The sequence below is a fragment of the Danio rerio genome, chromosome 2 (assembly GCF_052040795.2).
Source record: "Danio rerio strain M-AB ecotype USA chromosome 2, GRCz13ab, whole genome shotgun sequence".
NCBI classification, from domain to species: Eukaryota; Metazoa; Chordata; class Actinopteri; order Cypriniformes; family Danionidae; genus Danio; species Danio rerio.
The window spans coordinates 61871826-61884411 of NC_141022.1; the positions used below are offsets into that span (position 1 = coordinate 61871826).

At 40.3% G+C, this 12586-nt stretch overlaps 1 protein-coding gene and 1 long non-coding RNA gene across 5 annotated transcripts in view; one reads left to right on the forward strand and one right to left on the reverse strand.

Annotated features, from left to right (window-relative positions):
• The window catches only part of lingo3b (leucine rich repeat and Ig domain containing 3b), a 644601-nt gene that overhangs the window by 79911 nt on the left and 552104 nt on the right, over positions 1-12586 (reverse strand). The gene's annotated exons all lie outside the window — the stretch shown is intronic.
• On the forward strand, positions 958-4253 carry LOC147846593 (uncharacterized). Its single transcript, XR_015479250.1, has 3 exons — positions 958-2467; positions 2676-2839; positions 2937-4253. It is a non-coding gene; the product is annotated as an uncharacterized LOC147846593 (long non-coding RNA).

The window sequence follows — 12586 nt, forward strand, 5'->3', positions numbered from 1 at the left end:
TCATCTTTAACACCTCCTCCTTCATGCTCAATAATGCTCATGTCTGATGACTGGGCTGGCCAATCCTGGAGCAGCTTGACCTTCTCTGCTTGGCTGAAGTATGAGAAGGAGCGCTATCCTGCTGGAGAATCGTCCCTCTCCTGTGGTTTGTAACGTAATGGGCAGCACAAATGTCTTGATATCTCAGACTGTCGATGTTTCCATCCGCTCTGCAGATCTCTTCATACTGAATGTAACCCCAAACCATGATTTCTCCTCCACCTAACTTGACTGATTTCTCTGAGAATCTTGGCTCCATGCAGGTTCAAGTAGGTCTTCTGCAGTGTTTGTGATGATTAGGATGCAGATCAACAGAAAAATCCACCGTCTGCCGCTTTTCCAAATGATCAACTAAGTCAAGTTATTATGTGTTGCTCTTACAACTGGGACCCACCACAAGTCTTTAATCAGGTAGTATACAAGAAAACGTGACAGTGATAAAACATTTAGTTGATCATGTGAACTGTACATGAACTAAAAAGTACACATATATAATAAAAAAGAAATTAAAAGCGCACTTTCTAATGAGTCCCCTTCTTACTGTGCTCATGGTTCATTATGACTCATAAAGCCAGCAGTCAGACAGTCTGTCCTATAATAGACATCTCATAATTCTTCATGCCTTTTCTGTTATTCTGGCATGAACTGTGAGATGAGGAGAGATGAGAGCTGCTGTTTCACAGTCACACAGATTTACATGCAGATTGCTTAAAAAACAAACAAATAATCCTGCAACTCCTCCAGTATTATCATACAGAGTTTAAGTATATGAAACAATACAAGTGTAAAAACAAAAACAAATCAACTGATTCCTTCAGCATTTTGATTTTTGATATGAACATCTCTGCTATACTGAATGATGATGATGATGATGATGATGATGATGGAACATTATTTCACCTATTTTTGGATTTTTTTAATAGATTGAGAAATTTTTAATAAGTAGAGATTGTATTTTGTACTTAAATCAGTTTTGAAAATTGAATTTGATGCAGACGCCAACACACAAACATTTGGACTTCTTATATTAATTACTAATCAATCTTATTTCAGTCGTTTTCTTTAAAACAAGGGTTTCCCAAAAGGAGAAAGTATACAGTAGTCTGTGTTAGTGTGTATAAAAGTACTCACTCTGATATTAGTGGTATACAAGGACTCTACACAGGCATAATGTATTTCATACTTTAAATAAAATACTGATTAAAGTATTAGCTAGAGTGAACTGTAGTCAGACTGAAGTATACTGCATTATTTAGTCCAGTAACTACAGGACTACCACAACAGATCAATTACTTGTGTTACCATAGCAACTATAGAATTGCCAAAACAGATCAATTACTATAGTTGTTGTTACCTTAGCAACTACAGAACTATTATTACAGATCAAGTACAATAGTTCTTGTGTTACCGTAGCAACTAAAGAATTATGACAACAGATCAATTACTAGTTGTGTGTAACTATAGCAACTATAGAACTATCACGACAGACCAAATATTATGATTGTGTTACCATAGCAACTGTAGAATTGCCTAAACAGATTACTGTAGTTGTTGTGCTACCATAGCAACTATAGAATTACCACAACAGATCAATTACTATAGTTGTTGTGTTACCATAGCAACTAAAGAATTGACAACAGATCATTTACTAGTTGTGTGTAACTATAGCAACTATAGAAGTACTATGACGGATTATTAATGTTGTTGTATTACCATAGCAACTACAGAATTCACAACAGATCAAGTACTATAGCGCTTGTGTTACCATAGCAACTATAGAATTATGAAAATAGATCAATTACTAGTTGTTGTGTTACCAGCAACTACACAACTACCACGACAGATATGTTACTAATGTTGCTGTGTTACCATAGCAACTATATAATTGCTACAACAGATTAATTTTTTATAGATTTTGTGTTATCTTAGCAACTATAGAATTACCACGACAGATCAATTACTGTAGTTGTGTCACCATAGCAACTAAAGAATTGACAACAGATTAATTACTAGTTGAGTGTAACTATAGCAACTATAGAACTACTACGACAGATCACTAATGTTGTTGTGTTACCATAGCAACTACAGAATTGCTACAACAGATCAATTACTAATGTTGTTGCATTACCATAGCAACTATAAAACTACCACGACAGATAAATTATTATAGTTTTTACCATAGCAACTATAGAATTGCTACAACAGATCAATTACTATAACTGTTGTAACCAAAACAATCATAGAATTACCACAACAGATCAATTACTATAGTTGTTGTTACCATAGCAACTATAGAATCACCACAACAGATCAATAACAATAGTTGTTGTGTTACCATAGCAGCTACAGAATTGCCACAACAGATCAATTACTGTAATTGTGTTACCATAGCAACTATAGATTTATGACAACAGATCAATTACTAGTTGTGTGTAACTATAGCAACTATAGAACTACCACGGCAGATCTATTACTAATGTTGCTGTGTTACCATAGCAACTATAAAATCACCATGACAGTTCAATTGCTATAGTTGTTGTGTTACCATAACAAATAAATAATTATGACAACATATGTTTAATTACTAGTTGTGTGTAACTATAGCAACTATAGAACTACAACAGATCAATTACTAGTTGTGTGTAACTATAGCAACTATAGAACTACCACGACAGATCTATTACTAATGTTGCTGTGTTACCATAGCAACTATAGAATCACCATGACAGTTCAATTACTATAGTTGTTGTGTTACCATAGCAACTAAATAATTATGACAACATATGTTTAATTACTAGTTGTGTGTAACTATAGCAACTATATAACAACAACAGATCAATTACTATAGTTTTTGTGTTACCTTAGCAACTATAGAATCACCACGACAGTTCAATTAGTTGTGTGTAACTACAGCAACTATAGAACTACAACAGATCAATTACTATAGTTTTTGTGTTACCTTAGCAACTATAGAATCACCACAACAGTTCAATTACTATAGTTGTTGTGTTACCAAAGCAACTAAATAATTATGACAACATATGTTTAATTACTAGTTGTGTGTAACTATAGCAACTATAGATCTACCACGACAGATTACTAATGTTGTTGTGTTTCCATATCAACTACAGAATCAGATCAATTACTATAGTTGTTGTGTTACCATAGCAACTATACAACTACCACTTTAGATCAATTACTAATGTTACCATAGCAACTATAGAATTGTCTCAACAAAACAATTACTGTAGTTGTGTGTTACTATAGCAACAATAGAACTACAATAACAGATTAATTACTATAGGTGTTGGGTTACCATAGCAACTACAGTTTTACCACAACAGATTAAAGTACTTAACGGTAGTAGAGTCAATAACACTAGAGTATTTACTCTAAATTACTATGTAGTATGATTTCATGTGGGAAACGTAAGCAAATACTTAACTAAGAAGTGCACTAGATTTCCTGAGCTTTCAAAGAGCAGCCTCTGAGCAATTACAGATCCCTCTGGAGCCATTTCAGTAACGAGCCAAATAAAACACTGCGCTAATGAAAAGGGAAGTGTCCAAAAACATGGGAAATTTCCTGTTGTTACTGTGATTCCTTGTCAGATGTGTTCGGCTTCTCAGCGGCAGATGGAAGTGCTGCTTTGAGCTCGTTAGACATTTGTTCATTAATGCTGAAGCCAAAGCGGAATGTTGTTTTGGATGAAGGAACCCTGCCTTTCCGTCATGTCCAGACAGGAAAAACACAAGAAACTAACAGGATGTTAAACACCAAGCATGTGAAAGAGCAGTTGTTTATCAAAAAAAGTGCATAAATAAAAACATTGTCTCTGAAAAGGAAGAGTTGGCTCTAAATTGGCTCAGGGGCCGATCACTCCGAACATGCTTTCTCATTCTGAGAGCGCAAGGTGCACCAAAGTGCCTTCTATCTATGTTAAGATATAAAATGTGCTGCTTTTTCAATGTTGCCAGGCAAAGAAGCGAATGAGCTGTGTATTGTGCACGAGTGCTGCTGTTGATGGTTATAATTGTAATAATTATTAATCTTTTATTAATCTTTACACTACATGTCGCTTACGCTATTGTTGTGTCAATAAAGCCGCCATTTTGTTACTCCTTACAGCACTTTTCTACATTAATGACTAAGTAAATCGATTGCACAGGCATCGCCGACAAAAAGTGTGTTTGTGTGTATTTAAATTTATTATCCATCCTTCCTGTTAAATTTGATCTAATCCATGTCCTGAAACACACCTCCTTCCACTTCTAAGTTAGGGACGGAGGATTGGTTTGTGAATTACACTGTTGCTAACTATTTTCAACGAAAAGGCGCTAAGCTCTGCCTGAAAAGTCGCTAGATTACGTCATACATTAATTTGCATATTAGTGACGTCATCACGTTCTGCCATTTCGGTTTGTTTAACAGCCTATGGTTAATAAAGGGGTGTTTATATTTGCGCTACGCTTTATGTTTGCATGTCAATTCAACTAAATGAATTGCTGTGTGAATACAGTATATCAATAGATGTGTAGTGAATTTGCAGCAGTCTCTCAGATGTAATAAACTCAGACAAGTTCTGAAACTCTCACTTAAAATATCTGTGATTGTGAACAAGCAGTAATAAACGGTCAAATGAAATTGTTAAAATAAAGGAGAAGCAGATCGGTTTGACTGTACAAGGGAAATACCTTAACACTGCTGGTGCTAAATCATTTGGTACGCACAGGAGAGGTGCTGCAGGTGGGAGAGGCTGCTGTATGAAGACTGGGCCGCCTGTCAGTGCTCTGAGGTGGGGGAGGGGCGACGGCATCAACCGCAGCTCGTTGAGAAGATTACAGACGGAACAGTATAAACAAACAACAGTCTGTAAAAATCTCCAGTAACGCACAAAAAGTCACTAGATTTGGCGCTAGTTGCTTTTTTGAAAATTTGCCGCTAGGGGATTCTGAAAAGCTAAGTTTTCAACACTGGTGAATGAATCTCCATTATCAATGATTCATGTGAAGCATTGATATCTCTGTGCCTCAGTGTGCATGATATCCAGTTTTCTGATCTGAATAGTATATAAAAGTAATTCAATAATCTAGGCATGTATGCTGATTAAGGCCTAGGCGCTGTTATGCTGTGTTCACACCAGACGCGAAACCCGCAGATAAATCCGCTTCATCAGTGCGTCAAATCCGCTTCATTCGCGTGCCAAACCCCGCTTCATTCGCGCGTCAAACCCCGCTTCATTCGCGCGTCAAATCCGCTTCATTCGCGCGTCAAACCCTGCTTCATTCGCGCGTCAAACCCTGCTTCATTCGCGCGTCAAACCCTGCTTCATTCGCACGTCAAATCGGCTTCATCAGTGCGTCAAATCCGCTTCATTCGTCGTCAAATCCGCTTCATCAGTGCGTCAAATCCGCTTCATCAGTGCGTCAAATCCGCTTCATCTGCGCGTCAAATCCGCTTCATTCGCGCGTCAAATCCGCTTTATTCGCGCGTCAAACCCCGCTTCATTCGCATGTCAAACCCCGCTTCATTCGCGCGTCAAATCCGCTTCATTCGCACGTCAAATCCGCTTCATTCGCGCGTCAAACCCCGCTTCATTCGCATGTCAAACCCCGCTTCATTCGCGCGTCAAATCCGCTTCATTCGCGCGTCAAATCCGCTTCATTCGCGCGTCAAATCCGCTTCATTCGCGCGTCAAATCCGCTTCATTCGCGCGTCAAATCCGCTTCATTCGCACGTCAAATCCGCTTCATTCGCGCGTCAAACCCCGCTTCATTCACGTGTCAAATCAGAACAGACGCGGATTCACGTAATGGGCAGGGCTTCTGTCTGCCCGGTGACTCTAGCTTCGTTGCTAAATGGCTAACATGGATTTTATGAAGAAAATAACAGTGTTTATGTGTTTTATGAAGACTGAAAAACAACGTTGATACATTTAGGGCCGTTTTGACATTTGAGTCCACTTGTTTCTTTCAGAGGTGCATCCAGCTCTGTGAGCTCATAAACTCTTCCAGAAACTGAACCTGGATGATGGAGGCTTTCAGCGGTGCTTCTGACTGAGCCAAGCCCAGTTTGATGACTTGTTGTCCGTGTCGCCTGGAGGATTTCCCTCGGGACACCATCAATAGGTTCTACGTCACAATCACGCCCCCACAAGAGCAAGCTCCTAATTGGTTAACGCGGCGCAAATGTCCGCTGAAGTTCAGATTTTTGAACTCAAGTGATTCTCGCAAAACGTTCAATTCGCGCCGCGACATTCGCACAATTTGCGTCATTCGCGCCACGCCATTCGCGCGTATCGCGCCGCAGGATGCCTATTCGCGCGTTTGCATTGACTTAACATGTAAATCACTCGCGCTTGACACGCGTTCTGCGTCTGGTGTGAACGCAGCATTATGTTATGTTATCTTATAGTTAGCTTAAAAACTAGCCGTCAGTTCACTAAATCAATAATAATACACATTTCTGGCACCGCAGTGTCTTGTTGTCACATTTCATTTTCATTATTTGCTGATTTATTCAACAACACAAGCATAAGCCAAGTATTTAGTGTGAGTTAGTGCTGCTTGACCTTATGGTAAGTGCAGTAAGAGACTGTATTATCATCAATAATGTTACTTATTAAGCATACAATCTCATGACAAACAAAATTGTAAAAACAAAGTGTAGTGTTCTGCCTTTGTGCTTTGTTTTCTTTGTTTGCTTGTTACTACACCCATACACAGCGCTAAAGTCCAGCATCTTCACACTGGCTTTGGTCTTGACTAGTGCGGCTGAATGACTTGGGAGCACTGTACCAATATGGCGGAAGTATTGATGCATGCTCAGGGCCGTATGCGATATCTAGTGTATATGTCTATATCTATGCATAGTCGTCTTGACAACACAAACACTGCTTCCACCTCAACGGAAACCACACCGAACTCATCACACGATGCTTCTAACAGTGAATGCACATTATAAGAAAAATATGACTGCTTAAGGGAGACACGGTGGCTCAGTGGTTAGCACTGTGGCCTCACAGCAAGAAGGTTGCGGGTTCGAGTCTAAGCTGGGTCAGTTGGTGTTTCTGTTTGGAGTTTGCATGTTCTCCCCATGTTGGCGTAGGTTTTCTCAGGGTGCTACGGTTTCATCCACAGTCCAAACACATGCGCTATAGGGGAACTGATGAACTATATTGGCTGTAGTGTGTGTGTGTGAGAAAGATAGAGAGAGCATGAGTGCGTTTGGGTGTTTCCCAGTACTGGGTTGCAGCTTGAAGGGCATCCACTGAGTAAAACATATGCTGGAATAGTTGGTGGTTCATTCCGCAGTGGTGACCCCAGATTAATAAGGGAATAAGCTGAAGGAATATCACTGTTTTCTGAGCTTAGATGCATTTTAAACCTGCAGTAGGAGACTAAAACACAACACCATGCACTTTACACCACCATATGAGCTTCTGCTCTTTAAAGGCCTGACAATGGTGTTTCATTAGCTCTCCGAAGCTTCACATTAGATTGATGTTTAGGTTGAATCTTTAGCTTTATTCAGTAAACATGACTAACAGAATCGGCATTAGATAACAGCACTCACGCTGCTCATTTCAAATTCATTGTACGCCTAACGTATGCAAATGAGCGCTTAATCAAAACCAAGCATCTCACACAAAACCCCTCTGCAGTCTAATCAGCACAAACAACACATTTATTCTAATCCACTGCTTTTAATCAGAACTGTGGAGCCGCTGATGTGTCATCGAGTCCTCGCGCTGACGATCTGCTGGGTTTGTGCAGTGTGTGTTTCTTGATTGCAGCAGGAATCAGGCGCTCGGTGTGTGATTATAGTCCCGCTGATTCACCTTCACACGGACACCGAGAGCAGAGCCGCGCTCACATGCATGCGCTGTGTGTGTGTGTGTGTTATGGGGTGTATTATCGCTCATTCCTCCTCCTCTCTCTCTGTTTTCTCTCTTCCTCTGGTTGGCGTTAGGAGATTGTAGCCTGTTTAAAGCCCTCATCGCCGTGGGCAACACGGTAACGCCTGTCAGAAACACTTTCTGTTATTATGGCCTGGACTTGAGAAGCGGGAAGAGGCAGAGAACACGCTAAAACACACACACACACACAGATTTACACACACAGGCCTACACACATACATATACACATTTACACACACACAACCACAAACATATACACACACATGTACACAAACACACAAACTTAGAAATACACAACTGCACACATGGGCACACACACACACACACACACACACCCCAACAGTGCGAGACACAAACAAATAAATACACACACACACAAGTGCACATGCCCACACATTCACATACACACATTTTCAAGCACACAGAAACAAACAAGTGCAAACACACACCCATACACACGCGCCCACACACACACACTCAGAAATGCACAAGTGTACACTTACACACAAACACACACACACACACGCAGATATACTAGCACACAAAAATACACAAGTGCACACATGCACACACACAAACAAAACATGTGCACACATATACACACACACACACACACACAAAAACACAGCAAAACAAACACAAGTGCACACATGCCAACACACACACACACACACACACACATTCAGAAACGCACAAGTTCACACTTAAACACACTCACACAGTACACAAGCACACAGAAATATGAGCACACGTGCACACACACAAACAAAACAAGTGAACAAATACACACATATATATATATATATATATATATATATATACACACAAGCCCACAGAAACACACACTGACACACACAAGTGCACACAGACACACACATAATCAAAAACGCACATATGCGCGCACGTGCATACACACACACACACACACAAGGTGCACATACACACACGCACAAGCGCACACAAACACACACACAATTAAAAACGCACATATGCGTGCACACACACACACACACACACACACACACAAGGTGCACACACACACATAATCAAAAACGCACATATGCATGCACACACACACACAAGGTGCACATACACACACACAATTGCACACAAACACATACACAATCAAAAATGCACGTATGCGCGCGCACACACGCACACACAAGGTGCAAAAACACACACACAAGTGCACACAGACACACACAATCAAAACGCACGTATGCGCGCACCCACACACAAAGTGCACACACATACACACACACACACACACACAAGTGCACACAGACACACACTTAATCAAAAACGCACATATGCGCGCACACACACACACACACACACACACACACAAGTGCACGCAGACACACACATAATCAAAAACACACATTTGCGCGCACACACACACACACACACACAAGGTGCACACACACACACACACACAAGTGCACACACATTCAGAAACGCACAAGTGTACACATGTGAACACACAAACAAAACAAGTGCACACAGACATACATACACACACACACACACACACACACATTCAGAAATACACATGCTCACACTCAAACAAAACAAGTGTACACGTACACATATATACACACACAAACACGCACAAACACAACAAAACACAAACAATTATACACACACACACACACACACTAACACACAACCACACACACACATAAACACACACACACACTTATGCATGCTGTGTTCATTGCCCGTGTTGTTCAGGTTAATCTTCAGCACTGAATGTCCTTCAAGCAGAACTCAACCACACACTGCAGAACTGCATTTGCTCTGAGCAATCTCCAGAAATCTCATGTGTGTTTCAGAACAAAACTCTCGCTCCTCATGACAAACAGAGACTCGTCTGTGGCCATTTCTCCACAGGAATATCATTCAGAAAGCTGATGTCTAATTAAAGCATAACCAGGATCTGTCACACTTTGGAAGAACAATAACGCTCACATGACTTGTATCTGAGGGTGTTTTCTCAAAGGAGTCGGTGGTCGGCTCTCGGAAATGAATCCACAATACTGCAAACGAAATATAAGAGCGAACCGTCCTCAAAGCTCTGCTGTTTCAGTCAGGAGCTCACAGCGTTCCCGCTCAGAGATTAAACCACACTGGAGGAACAGAGAAACACACACGCTGCACTACAATTGGCTGATTGGACTGTCAATCAAAACAAGGGCATGTCGTTTATTTCAAAGGAGCATGTGTGTGTGTGTGTGTGTGTGTGTGTGTGTAAACTGGCCCACCGGGAATTCTCCCGATTAGCCAATCCGGGCCTGTTTGCAGAACACATTTAAATTAATTAAGTAGCCACTACTTCACCTAAATATAACACACCTAATTAAATGTAGCATAAGCCGTCAACCTGGAATTAGAATTTATATATCTATTCATTTTCCTTTGGCTTAGTTCCTTATTTATCCGGGGTCGCCACAGTGGAATGAACCACCAGCTATTCCAGCATATGTTTTACACAGCGGATGCCCTTCAAGCTGCAACCCAGTACTGGGAAACATCCATGCACACTCAATTACACACACACTCATTCACTATGGCCCATTTAGTTCATCAATTCCCCAACAGCGCATGTGTTTGGACTGTGGGGAAAACCCACGCCAGCGACCTTTTTGCTGTGAGGGCACAGTGCTAACCACTGAGCCACCATGACGCCTTATATATTAGTTTTAAGGGCCATGAACCGCCTGTTCAAACAAGTTCGTGAATCAGATTAAAATGTCTGGATGAACTGATCTGAGATCGCTGCGTGTGTTGTGAAGGACAGATCCATCCATCCTCCGAAATCATGATCAGCAATGCAATGATTGGCTGACGGCACAGCAGCGTGATGACATCATTAAGGGTGTCACGATCCTCCAAATCCTCGATTCGATTACATTTTCGATTCTGAAGTCATGATTCGATTTGATTTTCGATTATGAATAATTAATTAATTAATGACCAATTAATTATTTGTAGCCTACCGTTTAAACTACCTGACCTGCATGGTCTTTGTTTTACCCATAAACAAATCATACAGTAAATGAATAAAGGCAAGATACACACATAATTACCACCTGTCAATCACTTTTTCTGCGGGACTCGTGAATAGGCAGTGATCTGTGTCGTTATAATGGCGTCGGTAAAAAAGACGCACAACCAACAGGAACCAGCCAACAGTATCTGAGGTGTTTGCTAAAATGACTGAGTACAAGTGAGTGAAAGATTGAAGCAGTCCTCTGACTGCCTGGACCTGCTGTCTCGAGCGCATGGCTGTGTGTGCATCTGTGTGTGTGTGGTCACGTGATGTGCATTTTCAGAGGTAGAGAGGAAGGAGAGCTGCTCAGAAATGCTACACGCCACTGTGGATGTCAAATCGTTGTCGTTCTAAAATGCCATTGAAACACAAAGACAGTGTAAACAGAGTTTACTTTTCGCGAGCGGATTTGCAACGGGGGCAGGCGGAGGATCGCGATGCCGGTGTTGTCTATCGGACGAACCGTACGTAATACGTACATAGCAGAGCTTGCAAAACTGTGTTTTTTTGTCGACAACACGAACATTGTCAACATAACTCACTGGAAATCCAAAATGCTTCCACACCGGCGACTTCATTGAAAGAGGAGAGGGTTTAAGCTCTGTCGACGGGTCTCCTGCTTCTGCAGTTTAACAAGCACTTCAACAAGCCTGTTTTCTTCCCGCTTCGCAAGCCAAACTGACGTGACATGGGGGCGTAGCAGCATCGACGATTCTATTTTTTGATTTGATAATCGAAATTGAGCATAAATTTTGATCGATTTCGATTAAAAATCGAAATCGTGACACCCCTAGACATCATCTGATTAATATTCAATTATCCACGTGAGCAAAATTACATCAAATTAGCAGTAAACGGTTTCTTAAATATGATCTGATATGATAATAATAATCTTCCACATTTCTTATGCGCTGCAGGCTTTACACTTTCATGTGTTAGGATTATTCATCATGTATTTCAATGCACATCAATGTATTTAGCTCTATATTTAGAGAAGATTTTCTTTATTATAGTAGCCTATAGGCCTACACAAGTTTTTTAATTGGCATAAGGATTAACTGTATAAATTGATTTTGCATCATAAAAAGCATTTTGATTTTGGTAAAGAGACAATCACTGGCATATTAGTGATCAAAACACGTGCATGACTGCATAAATTATTATCCTTTTTGAATATTGTGCATGTACGCATTGGCATCTAAAAATTTAATATCAATAAATGCTCTCCTTGAACCACCAGGTGGCAGTCTGTTTATTTTATTTCGGAGTGCAGAACTGCAGATTCCATAAGTGTTATTAATATATATTTTTAGCTATATATATATATATATACACACACACACACACACACACACACACACACACACATACAGTTGAAGTCAGAATTATTTGCGCCCCTTTGAATTTTCCCATAATTTTTCAAATGATGTTTAACAGCAAGGACATTTTCACAGTATTTCTGATTATATTTTTTCTTCTATAGAAAATCTTATTTGCATTATTTAGGCTAGAATAAAAGCATTTAAAAAAATTTTAAACGCAATTTTAAGGTCAATATTATTAGCCCCTTTAAGCTA